Raw genomic sequence first — 14305 nt, 5'->3', positions numbered from 1 at the left:
TAAGATAGCATTTTCATCAACAAGTAACTTTAGGGATCATACTGAATCTGAAGAAAGACTTTCTAAAGACAACATTATAGAACATGAATCAACGTGGAACATTCCTAGCTTCTAAGTATAGAATCATTATGGATTAACGTTCGTAAGGATCATGCCAAAAGAAGGAAACTTAGCCTTAACATAACTCAAGTCATCCAAGTAATCCAACAACGATCTTATCACAACTAGAGCGCCAATCCTATAACAAAGGAATACATATACAACTTAGATGGCGCTAGTATATCACGTATATCAATGATAACTCGATTCAAAAGTGAGACGGGCAGCATTTCCCCTATTTCTTAACCATCACCACAAAGTCCATGACCAACAATTAACATAACAACCTCATATGATCTTTTTAAACTCATATTCACAACATTTAAAGATATACAATTGAGCGGCCCAATATACGCTTGTATACAACACTTCCTTCTTTCAAATACAGCACGCATCACAACCTCAATACATTCTCAACATTAGCTATTATCCCCATAACAATATTTTTGCTCAAAACACACTAACAATCATGGCTCAAGTTAAATTACAACTCAAAATAACATCAAATTCATGTTTGAACCTTTCCTCAAAATTTTTTCTCCCAAACCTTAGAATAACTATCACATAAACTTATAAACATGGAAATAAGATGAAATCCTCCCTCAAGAACTGAATAACACTTCAATTCCAAGATTACTTGACCTTGAAATATCCACCAAAGCTTCTACAAGAAAAAAAGATAAGCTTCAACAATACTTTGAAAACCCTAGGCACTTGATTCTCACTTTAATCTTTGATTTTTTCTTGGGGGAGTGATTGAATATGATGGAGGAGGTTTCTAGAGATTTCATGAACTTGGGTTTTGGTTAAAATGACTTAAAAATGAGGAGGGGTCGTAATATATAAAATCAGCAAAAATCCACCAGCTCTGGAATACGGACCGTATATACTGGCCGTATAATTTACTGGCCGTAAAATCTTATACGGACCATATAATGGTCCGTATTTTACCACCTCCAAATCTGCCTTTTCTGTTAAATTTTTAGATCCTTAAATACGGCCAGTATTTCAAGATACGGTCAGTATCTCAAAAATACGGTCCGCATAAAGCAATTCCAGAACAAAACTTTGTCGAAACGTATTTTCTTCCATTCTCTTATTCTCTAATCCTTCCCTAACTTACCAAACATGAACTTAAACCCTTATAAATGTAAGATAGGCATGTCCAACCACCTCGGAGACAGCCTTGGTGTCCAAGACTAAGGCAATTAGCATACAACAAATCTCAACGTATAAAACCACGAGGTGTAACATAACTTCTTGTGTATGTTATTTTTTGCATGTTTGTATACATAATTGGGATATGCATGTAATTAGTTCATGTTAAATAAGTTGTTAAGTATAGATGCCCTCTAACCTTAAAATTCCTTTTCCTGTTGCATGTGAAAATGAAACGGGCTACTTGGGCCATTTTTTATGAAAACCTATTGGGCCAGAGACCCAACCCCCTCTTTGATCGAGTCCGATAATAAAAAGATGGAGATGTTTGAAGGCCCACCCATGGGGGAAATTGGCAACTGGTGGGCTTAGGTAGGCCCATCAGCCTAACCCTTCCTCTTTTATTTCATATCTATTTGATATTACTTGTATGTATATGTAAACAACACTTGTAAAATATTGAAACCCTTATATGCTTAGAACTTAGGAAATACGTATAGTATTATTAGGAAGTCGCCTCAAACGATTTTCAAACTTGACTAATCTCTAACAGAAGCATAAAAACAGTAACTCGATTTTTTATTTATTTATGAAATTTTGCAAGTATAAAACTTAAATGATTGTGTAGTAAACTTAAACCAAATTTTGGAACCAAATATAAGTGATTTGGGCCTCATGACCCGACCAAAATTTAGAAAAGAACAAACTGTTTTTGGACCGCTGGCCCAGTGTAAGTTAGAAAACAGACTGATATCCCTAAAGGCTTAAACTATTTGGACTTAGATAGATCTGGATATCTCTTGTAATTTGGAGTGTTTTTTGTGCAAACTTAAAATCGGATTTTTCACAAATTTCAAATGGACTGCTTATAAACTGAATTTGGACTTAAAATTCCTTTAAAAGACTTACATATTTTCTGGTATATTTGGGCCTAAAGCCCAAAATCTAAAGGATAAAAAATAAAAGGAAATACATTTGGACCCAAGTTTGAAATAAGATGGGTCTGGTAGTTAGAATAGGGTTGATTATAAGCTTCAATGGATTAAAACTGAAAAAATAATAAACTCTCTTCCATAGCTATATAATTATTAGAAAGGGGATATACTCCACTTATTTTCCCTATATATAAGTAATAAAAAACGTATAAGAACTAAACCCACCTCATTAGGACCAAAATAGTAGCGACTCTACTCGGGAAATATCTCGAATGTTTTATGCATTTTAAACCAAAAACCCCTTTTTCCAAAGAGGGACATTTTTCCAAAAGATAGGATTTATGATAAGCATGAAAATTTTGCAAGAAAGGAATACTTTAAGCAAATAACTACAATAATCACACATTGAAGCTCGTAGGTCAATCATATTCTACGGATCCTTAATACTAGAGTGTATAAAACCTTCCTAGGGGGTCACCAGAACCCTTACCTCGAACTCTGGTTTAAAAGTATTTTTCTTTATTTGAATAAACCCTTTTTACCCGATTTTCCTAATTTCCATTATAAAATTAGGTGGCGACTCAAAATCCAATTAGAGCACCAACAACCTCTTAGTATCTTTTATGCACCCGTGTAAAAGTAAACCATAACAGTTACTAGAGCAGAATGTGTTATACTAGCTGCGTGAGGTTTCTTGCTGGGACGAGGGTGTACACGGACATTGCGGGTCTCCCATTGGTCATGACTATTTAGACGTGGAGGTTTTCGTCCTTAGCATGTGTGTACGGTATGGATAGTTAGCCAGTTCATTGCATCGCATATGCATTCACACTTACATCCATTCTTCATTGCTTGATTCTGTACATGACACTTGATATTTGAATTGATCTTATGTTGAATTGGTTCATGAATGTGCTTGATTTCTTACATGTCTACTTGTTGATTTATTTCTTTATATATGTGAACTAATTATTGTCGACCCATGATACCTACCAGTACATAGTGTTTGTACTAATACTACCTTGCTGTACTCTTTTCTGAGTGTAGAGTTTGCTACAAGATCCATATCAATCCCTCGCGAGTGATTCCCGAGGCTTCTTATTTGAGTTCTAGGGTGAGCATTGTTCCAGCCCGTAACCCTGAAAACTCTTCTATTTATATCTGTCCTTCTATCTCGAGACAGTATTCAGACACTTATGTATTTCCATATTAAAACTTATGTAGTTTTGTATTGGCTCTTGTACTATGACTTGAAAGATTCTTGGGGTTTCTTTTGTACTTTCGCACTTTAGCCATTTATGATATGATTTGAGACAGCTTGTATTATTTAATCTTCCGCATATTAATTTTAAAAATGATAGGAGTAAGGGAAGGGTTCGCTCACCAGGAGGGTTAGTGTGGGTGCTCGCTTGACCCACGAGTTGGGTCGTGACATTTACACTCTCCGGCAGAGACCTCGGAGGCTCTACTCTCTCACTTCTCATCATTACCAATCAGAATCATATCAATCAACCATAAGGAATAAAGAATGCATGCCATGCATGATACCAACCTCAACAACAAAACACATCGTAATCTCAACTGATACTTGCCATGAAATGCATATTAAGACTCAATTCGTCAACATTATCCTTCCTTTCCACGATATAAGTGAGATATCAAGAGACAGAGATGAATATGATCAGTTCCCAAGAATAACAAACATGGCGACAAGCCCACATAACAACATCTATACCAAACCAGTGGATTTATCAACATAACCATGCCCGAAGGCCTATCGTGATTTCCCCGTCAACAACTACTAGCTATATACGTTTCGTAAATCGGAGTCTAAACATAAGTAAGCCGTAACCTACTTCGGTGCCAAACAACTTCCACGAACTAATCCACTTGAGCTTTCCCCTTTTGGATCGCCTCAGAACGGTCAAAGTCTATCGAATATTTACTCCACATTAGATTACGAGTCTAAGGACACCCATATCGAAATACTTCTAAAACGACTAAAAAATGACCTTAGAAAATGACCTCACGTCGACAAGGGAAAAATCGGAGATTTAAAGGAAAATTAGATTACCAAAGTCTAAAAAGTCATAATCTCAAGTTTCAAGAAATTCCAACCCAAAATGAGCTTTCATTTCATTAATGATCAAAACCCCCTAATTTTTGAGAAAACCCTTAAATCCCAAAACAAGATTCTTGAATAAAATGGGAGATTCAAGCTTAGGGACTAGTTACCCATTAATTAAATACTTAGAATCTAGGAAATTTCTCAACCAAAGCCATATTAGTTTGAAGAAGGTCCAAAAATTCAACTTAGGATTCATAACCCAAAACCCCCAAATTTAGCACATGACTTCTAACATGGATTTCCTAATTAATAGATGATAAAAACACAAACCGTAGGTGGGAAACTTATCCAACAGAAGATTCTCCAAGAAACTCCACAAAATTGCCTACCCAAGCTTTCTAGGTCAAAGTTTGTGAATGAAAAGAACTAAGCACGAATTGGGAAATTTAATGATTCTAATTCAACGATTTCCGCACCTGCGGACCATTCCTAGCAAGTGCGGTCTCGCATTTGCACAGAAATGGATGCAGATGTGGCCTCACGTAAAACCCTCTTGCTCGCTCCTATGGACCAAACACCGCAGAGGTGGGCCCGCAGATGCGGTACACCAGAACCAGAAAAAATTGGTTTTTCACTAAGTTCAACCCCAAACCCGAAACTCATCTGAGACCACCGAGATACAAACCAAACATGTAACCCTCTATTAAAACATGCAAAGAATTCACCCGCACCCTCGGAATTCCCAAAAGCGGTCATCTTGATCCGATCAACCCCCAGACGCCCAAAATAAGCTTTCCAACCAAAGGACCAAAATACCCCCCGAGTGCCTCAGGAACTGAACCAACAATCCTACCAACTTATGATTGACCTTCTAGACCTAATGGAACTGACGAAAATTCCAAAAAGACTCATTCACCCAAAAGTCAACTATTGGTCAACACTTTTCACTTATTCACTTAAAAGCTTCTAAATTCCGCAAAATCAACCAAGACTCACCCGATCATCTCGAGACCGCGTTACCCATCTGCACGAATCAAACACAATCTAATGAAGCCAGGGGAAAGGTCAATAGGGGTAAAAGAGTAAAATTCCTAAACAACCAAACGGCTCATTACATCAGATATAGCAATTAAACAATAGTTCATCCTCGAACGAAAAATAAATGGAGAGGAAAGTACCTAAATCGATAAAGAGATGGGGATATCTACTACACATATCAGCCTCGGTCTCACATGTAGCCTTCTCCATTTGACGGTGCTTCCATTGCTCCTTAACTGAAGCTATCTCCTTTGACCTCATCTTTCTCACTTGCCTATCCAATATTGCTACAGGCTCCTCTTCAAATGATAGATTTTGGTAGAATAATACCGAGTCTCGTTGGATGATATAAGACCCGTTAGAGTGATATTTTTCAACATGGAAACATGAAACACCGGATGAACACCTGCCAAACCTGGTGGCAAAGCGAACTCACCAATACGACGAAGAATCTCAAAAAGGCCAATAAACCTCGGTCTTAGCTTTCCCTTCTTTCTAAATCTCATCATAACTTTTATGGGTGAAACCCTCAATAGGACCTGATCACCAACCATGATCACCAACCATGAACTCCAAATCCCGAAACTTCCGATCCGCATATTCCTTTCGCCTACTCTGAGACGCAAGAAGCTTCTCCTGAATCAACTTTCCCTTGTCCAAGGACTCTCTCAACAAGTCGGTACCCCAAGGTCTCATCTCAAATGCATCGAACCAACCAATCGGAGAACGACATCTCCTACCATACAAAGCCTCAAATAGAGACATGTCAATACTCGAGTGATAACTGTTGTTGTACGCAAACTCTCCCAAGGGTAAGAACTGGTCCCAATGACCACCAAAATCGATCACACAAGCCTGCAATATGTCTTCTAGAACCTGAATAGTCCTCTCAGAATGACCATCTGTTTGCGAGTGAAAAATGGTACTACGATCCAGCTGAGTTCCCAATTCCTTCTGCAAAGTCCTCTAGAAATGGGAAGTGAACTGAGTGCCTCTATCTGAATGATAGAAATGGGGACTCCATGTAACCCAACAATCTCTCTAATATAGATCCTTTCCAACTTCTCTAAATTGTAGGTAGTATAAACTGGAACGAAGTGTGTGGACTTAGTCAACCTATCCACAATAACCCAATTGGCATCAAACTTGCCCAAAGTCTTCAGTAGACCAACCACAAAATCCGTAGCTATCCTCTCCCACTTCCACTCGGGAATGGGGATTCTCTGAGTCATACCACCTGATCTCTGATGCTCATACTTAACCTGCTAGAAATTCAAACACTAGGAAACGAACTCTACAATGTCCCTCTTCATCCCACCCCACCAATAATGTTGTCTCAAGTTGCGATACATCTTTTTAGCACCGGGATAGATGGAATATCTAGAAGGGTGAGCCTCTTCGAAAATCAGCTTAATCAATCCACCCACACGAGGAAAGCAAATGCGACCCTTAATCCTGAAAACAACCTAATCATCAAGAATTGCCTCCTTGGCCTCTCTACTTAACACTTTGTCTCGAATCTTGCACAATTTTGCATCCTCAAACTGTTGTGCCTTAATTTACTCCAAAAGAGATGACCTCTTCTCAACACAAGCCAACACCGTGCTCGGTTTTGAAATATCAAGCCTCACCATACTATTAGCCAAAGACTGAACCTCTATAGCCAAGGGATGCTCTTCAACAATCAAACGCACCAAGCTAACCATATTCACTGCCTTTTGGCTCAATGCATCAGCTACCATATTAGCCTTGACCGTATGATAAAGAATACTAATGTCATAACCTTGAGCAACTCCATCCACCTACGCTGCATCGAATTTAGATCTCGCTGATTGAACACATTCTGAAGTTACGATAATAAGTGAATACCTCACAATGAACCCCATATAGGTAATGCCGCAAAATCTTCAAAAAAAGACTATCAACGCCTACTCTAAGTCATGAGTGGGGTAGTTCTTCTCATGTACATTCAACTGCCTCAAAGCATATGCGATCACCTTACGTTCTTGCATTAACACACAACCCAAACCAATCCGAGAAGCATCACAATAGACCTTAAAGTATTTCCCTTCCACAGGTAATGCCAAAATAAGAGCTGAAGTCAATAGAGTCTTGAGCTTTTGAAAGCTTTTCTCACACTCATCGGACCCCTGAAAAGGTACATTCTTCCGAGTCAATCGAGTCAAATGAGAACCCTTTCACGAACCGACAGTAATAACTCGCTAAGCCCACAAAACTTCGAGTCTCAGTCACTGAAGTAGGCCTAGCCCAATCTATAACTGCCTCGATCTTCGGGGATTCACCATAATCCCCTCTTTAGACACAACATGCCCTAAAAATGCCATGGAACTGAGCTACAACTCACACTTGGAAAATTTGGCATACAACTTCTTCTCCTTCAACAACCCAAATACTATCCTTAAGTGCTTCTCATGATCTTCCTTACTATGAGAATACACTAAAATATCATCAATAAAGACATTCACAAATGAATCCAAGTAAGGCTTGAAGATCCCGTTCATCAAGTCGAAAGCTGTACGGGCATTGGTAAGGCCGAAAGATATCACCAAGAATTCACAGTGACTATAGCGGGTCCTGAAACCAGTCTTTGAAATATCCTCCGCTCTAATCTTCAACAGATGTTACCCTTGTTCTGAATAGTAACCTTGTTGAACTGCCGATAATTAATACACATCCACATAGAACCATCCTTCTTCTTCACAAACAATATGGGAGAACCCCAAGAGGAAACACTAGGTCTAATGAACCCTTTTCTCAACAAGTCCAGTAATTGTTCCTTCTACTCCCTCAACTCTGTCGGGGCCGTACGATAAGTTCGAATAGAAATAGGCCAAGTGTCTGGCTCTAAATCAATGTAGAAATCAATATCATGGTCAGGTGGCATACCAGGCAAGTCTGTGAAAAAGACCTCCGCAAACTTGCTAACCATAAGTACCGACTCCAAGGAAGGAGTATCCGCACTCGTATCTTAGATATGCGACAAGTAAGCCAAACTCCCCTAATCTACCAACTTCTTCGCCCAAAGGAACAATATAATCTTCTTGGAAATAGGGCTAGGAGTACCCTTGCACTCTAAAATCGAAATGCCTGAAATGGCTAACGCAATTATCTTGGCGTGACAGTCTAGAATCATATGATACGGAGACAATAAATTCATACCCAAGATCGCATCGAAATCTACCATATTGAGGATCATCAAATCTACCCAAGTACCATAACCCATAAATGTAATTATACAAGACCGATAGACTCAATCTACCACTACAAAATCTCCGACCGTAGTAGATACACGAATAGGGACATCAAGTAGATATCAAATCATATCCAAACACATAGAGAAATACACGGACACATAAGAGAAAGTAGAGCCCGGATCAAATATGTAACGACCCTCCCGGTCGTTATGAAAAATATAGGATCACCCTACCAAATAGAACCTTCTCAAAGGTAGAACAAGCTAATAGAAACTCAATTGTATAAGTCTAAAAGATGAAAACTTGACTTGTTGTGATTATTTTTTATTGTGTTGAGTCCATGGGTGGGGTGACGTATGAAATTAGAACTCCGTCGGGAATTTCGAGGCCACGGGTGAGTCCGTATTGTGTCTTTGTATCAATGTGCATGTTTCGTTGTATTTGTGAGGCCTCGGATGAAATGTTAGGTGGTAGAGCTGAAAATCGTGAAAATTACGAACTTACTGCCTCAGTAGTACTGCTGTGGTGGGGGGTGTACCGCTATGACTGGACCGCTGTAGCTGCCAGCATTGCGCCGTCTCGATAATTTGGGAATCGGGGTGTCTGCTATGGCGGGCACTGGACCGTTGTAGCGGGTCCAGGCTCACCACAACGGAGGGATAGGTTAGTTATGGTCTGCTACGGTGGGCACTTGCCTGCTATAGCGAGACCGCCGCAGCGGCATAATGACCACTGTAGGGATCGACGAAATATCCTTAAGAGGTAAGTCTCAATCACTTCTTCCATCATTACGCTTTCATGCCCATGATTATTATCCCTGTTATGGGTCTATAATGGTAAATTGGTAATAGCAACCCTAAAACTTAATAAACCTTCAATAATTGATGGGTTATGATTGTTATTGTGCATTTATCATCTAATAGTTTGGGTTATCACTTTCTAGCCAAGAATTGAACCATTAGAGACATGAACTAAGTGAATTGAGACTTAGGGTTTCATAAAAATGATTGCTTGACCATGGAAACTGCTTGTAATAGATGTTTTGATTAAATAGCTTTATAAATTGATGATTGGTGGTTGCTAAGGCAATTGTTAGGTTGTTTTACACCTGGAAATCATTCACCCATTTGAATGGGGCTAAAGGGAAGGGTATTTTTGAATTGATCCCGTGTCTCTAGTGGCTCCTAATGAGGCAGCAGGAGATGCAGCCACACTAGCCCAGTGCCAGTTTCGCCAGGGGCTGCATCTGGTCCAGGCATACCGAATCTCATAACGCAGGTGCTGAATTAGTTATACGGGTTAGCACAGACCGGGGCTATATTGGCCTTTCCAACAGGTAGAGGTGCAAGGATATCAGCCCCAGGTCCGGATAAAGTTCAAGCTCCAGGGGTTCAGCATGCCGCAGCAGTGCCACCTCGTTTTGATGAAGTTCCAAGTTTTGAGGCTTTTCTGAGGCCTGTTGCAGGGCTGGTAATGATTGGTGAGGAGCATGATTTGTTTTGGAGGTTCACTAAAATGAATCCTCCGGTTTTCTATGGTACTGAGTTAGAGGATATGTATGAGTTCATCGTAGATTGTCATGAGAGGCTCCACATGATGGGGGTTGTGGATAAGTATGAGGTTGAGTTTGTGACTTTCCCGTTCTTGGGTGATGCCAAGTTATGGTGGAGGGCATATGTGGAGTGGCTGGGTTACCTCTGTTGACTTGGGTTCAGTTCTATTCAGTGTTCCTAGATAAGTATGTCCCGCGTACTCTGAGGGACAGAAGGAAAGATGATCTTGCTAATATTGATCAGGGGAACTCGTAGGTTGCGGTTTACGATTCTCGTTTCCATTCCTCATCCTGCTATGCTTTTCAGTTGCTACCTACTGAGGATGAGAGGATCAGGCATTTCGCGAAGGGATTGAACACTGGACTTCAGCTATCAGCTCTTCAGCTTGTAGCCACTGGGGCTTCATTCCAGGAGGTAGTGAAGCACGTCCATGTGGTTGAAGGGATTAGATAGGAGAGTCATGCAAAGCAGAATTAAGGGAATTGAAAGAGCAGCTGCAAGATCTTCTGAGTAAGGGGTTTATTTGCCCGAGTGTCTCTCCGTAGGGTGCTCCTGTGTTGTTTTTTAAACAGAAGGATGGGTCTATGCGTGTGTGTATTGATTACCGTTAGCTGAATAAGGTGACAATCCAAAACAAGTAGCCCATCCCCCGTATTGATGACTTATTTATCAGTTGCAGAAGCGTCTGTGTTCTCTAAAATTGACTTAAGGTCAGGGTATCACTAGTCGAAGATTCAGGCAGAGGATGTTCCTAAGACAGCTTTCCGGACCAGGTATGCACACTAGGAGTTCTTGGTTATGTCTTTCGGGATTTTTAATGCCCCAGCTGTGTTCATGGATTTGATGAATAGTGTTTTAAGCCCTTTTTAGACTCTTTCATAATAGTATTCATTGATGATATCTTGGTGTACTCTAAAAGTAAGGAAGAGCATAAGAAACATTTGAGGATTGCTCTTAGGGTATTGCGAAAGAAGAGGTTGTATGCTAAGTTCTCCAAATGTAAATTTTGGTTGTCTTCTTTAACCTTTTTGGGGCATGTAATTTCGAGAGAGGGTATTATGGTGGATCCGCAAAAAATTCAGGCAGTTAAGGAGTGGGCTAGGCCCACATCTGTGATTGAAACTCGTAGTTTCGTGGGCCTGGCTAGCTTATATCATCGGTTTGTGAAAGGGTTCGCCTCTATTCCTTCTCATTTGACACGTCTGAACCAGAAAGAGGTACCATTTCAATGGTCCAACGAGTGTGTAGAGAGCTTTCAAAAGCTCAAGACATTGTTGACTACAGCGCCTATTCTAGTATTGCCCGTGTAGGGCAAGGATTTTGTTGTTTATTGTGATGTTTCACATTCTGGTTTGGGTGCTATTTGGATGTAGGAAAAGAAGGTGATTGCTTATGCTTCTCAGCAGTTAAAAGTGCATGAGAATAACTATCCTACTCATGACTTAGAATTGGCAGCAGTTGTGTTCGCGTTGAAAATTTGGAGGCACTACTTGTATGGTGTCCATTGTGAGGTGTAAACTGACCATCACAACTTGCAACATGTGTTCACTCAAAGGGATCTAAACTCTAGGCAGCGGAGGTGGATGGAACTGCTGAAAGATTATGACATCACCATTTTGTATCATCACAGTAAGGCAAATGTGATGGCTGACGTATTGAGCAGGAAGTTAGCTAGTATGGGAAGTTTGCCTCGTTTGATCTCTTCGGAGCGTCCGTTAGCTAGGGAGGTTTAGACTCTGGCTAACAATTTTTTGAGGCTGGATATTTCTAACACAGGCAGGGTGTTAGCTTGTGTTAAGGCTCGGTCATCATTTCTGGAGCATATTAAGGCTAAAGAGTTTGAGGATACTAAGTTGTGTAAAATTCGTGACAAGGTATTACTTGGTGAGGCCAAGGAGGCCGTGATTGACAAAGAGGGGGTGTAACGGATTAAGGGGCTAGTTTGCTTGTCACGTGTGGGTGATTTGATTAAGACCATTCTGACAGAGGCTCACAGTTTGAGGTATTCCATTCATCCTGGCGCTACTAAGATGTACCACGATTTGAGACAACACTACTAGTGGACTAGGGTGAAGCGTGATATAGTGCAGTTTGTAGCTCAGTGTTTGAATTGCCAGCAGGTGAAGTATGAACATCAGAAACCTAGGGGTACAATTCGGAGGATGCCCATTCCTGAGTGGAAGTGGAAAAGAATAGCAATGGATTTCATGGTTAGTCTTTCAAAGATGTTGGGGAAGTTTGATTATATCTGGGTTATTGTTGACAGGTTGACTAAGTCTGCCCACTTTATTTTAGTGCGGATAACTTATGACGCGGAGAAATTAGCTAAGATCTACATTCGTGAGGTGGTTAGCCTACATGGGGTTTCTATCTCCACTGTGTCCGACAAGGGCATAATGTTCACATCTATATTTTGGGAGCATTTGCATGAGGAATTGGGTAGTAGGTTGGACCTTAGTATAACTTTCCACCCTCAAACTGACGGGCAGTCCGAGCGGACTATTCAAGTTCTTGAAGATATGCTGCGGGCTTGCGCGATAGACTTTGGTGGTCATTGGGATCAGTTATTGCCATTGGCCGAGTTTGCATATAATAATAGCCACCACTCGATCATTGACATGGCTCCGTTTGAGGCGTTATATGGGAGGAGATGTTGGTCTCCTATTGGGTGGTTTGATGCGTTTGAGGTGAGACCTTGGAGTACGGACCTTATGAGAGAGTCCTTAGAGAAGGTGAATGTCATTCAAACTAAGCTTCTGGAAACACAGAGTAGGCAAAAGGAATATGAGGACAGTAAAGTCCGAGATCTTGAGTTTGGAGAGGGAGAGCTAGTGTTGTTAAAAGTCTCACCCATGAAGGGTGTGATGAGGTTTGGGAAGAAGGGCAAGCTTAGCCCGAGGTACATTAGGCCTTTTGAGATTCTCAAGCGTGTGGGGGAGGTAGCTTATGAGTTGGCTTTACCTCCGGGTCTATCTGGCATCCATCCAATATTTCACGTATTGATGTTGAAGAGGTACCACGGTGATGGTTCGTACATAATCGGTTGGGATTCGATTTTTCTAGGTGAGAACATGACATATGAGGAAGAGCCAGTTGCTACCTTAGATAGAGATGTTCGTAAGTTGAGGTCCAAAGAAATAGCCTCCGTGAAAGTTTAGTGGAAGAATCGCCCGGTGGAGGAAGCTACTTGGGAAACTGAATTAGAGATACGTAAGTATCCTCAGCTTTTCACCGAGATAAGTACTTTCCCGTAGATATCTCATCCTTGTCTGGTCGGGGATGAACGATGTTTTAATTGGTATCTGGTGTAACGACCATCCAGGTCGTTATGGAAAAATATAGGATCACTCTACCAAATAGAACCTTTCCAAGGGTAAAACGAGCTAATAAAAACTCTATTGTATAAGTCTAAGAGCTGAAAACTTGACTTGTCGTGATTATTGTTTGATTGTGTTGAGTCCAAGGGGGGGGGGGGGGGGGGGTGACGTAGGAAATTAGAAATCCATTGAGAATTTCGAGGCCACAGATGAGTCCGTATTGTGTTTTTATATCAATGTGCATGTTTCATTATGTTTGTGAGGCCTCAGATGAAATGTTAGGTGGTAGAGCTGAAAAATCGTGAAAATTACAAGCTTACTGCCTTAGTAGTACCGCTGTGGCGGGGATTGTACCGCTGTGACTGGACCGCTGTAGCAGAACCGCTGCAACGGGTCCAGGCTCGCCACAACGGAGGGACAGGTTTGCTATGGTCCGCTACGACGGGCACTTGCCCGCTATAGCCAGACTGCCGCAGCGGTATAATGACCGCTGTAGCGGTCGATGGAAAACATTACTCGGGTTTTAAACACAGTTCCAAATTCTTTATTTGTAAAACTTCAAAACAGTTCCCAACAAGCACCTAGGACAAAATTCCAAGCTAGGGCAAGAATATCCTTTAGAGGTAAGTCTCAACCATTCCTTCCATCATTACGCTTTCATCTCCATGATTATCATCCCTTTTATGGGTCTACAATGGTAAATTGGTAATAGCAACCCTAAAACGTAATAGACTTTCAATAATGGATGGGTTATGATTGTTATTGTGTATTTATCATCTAATAGTTTGGGTTATCACTTTCTAGCCAAGAATTGAACCATTAGAGACATGAACTAAGTGAATTGAGACTTAGAGTTTCATAAAAATGGTAGCTTGACCATGGAAACTGCTTGTAATAGATGTTTTGATTAAATAGATTTATA

The sequence above is a fragment of the Lycium barbarum genome, chromosome 2, assembly GCF_019175385.1.
Source record: "Lycium barbarum isolate Lr01 chromosome 2, ASM1917538v2, whole genome shotgun sequence".
NCBI classification, from domain to species: Eukaryota; Viridiplantae; Streptophyta; class Magnoliopsida; order Solanales; family Solanaceae; genus Lycium; species Lycium barbarum.
This window is presented reverse-complemented; position numbering follows the sequence as displayed.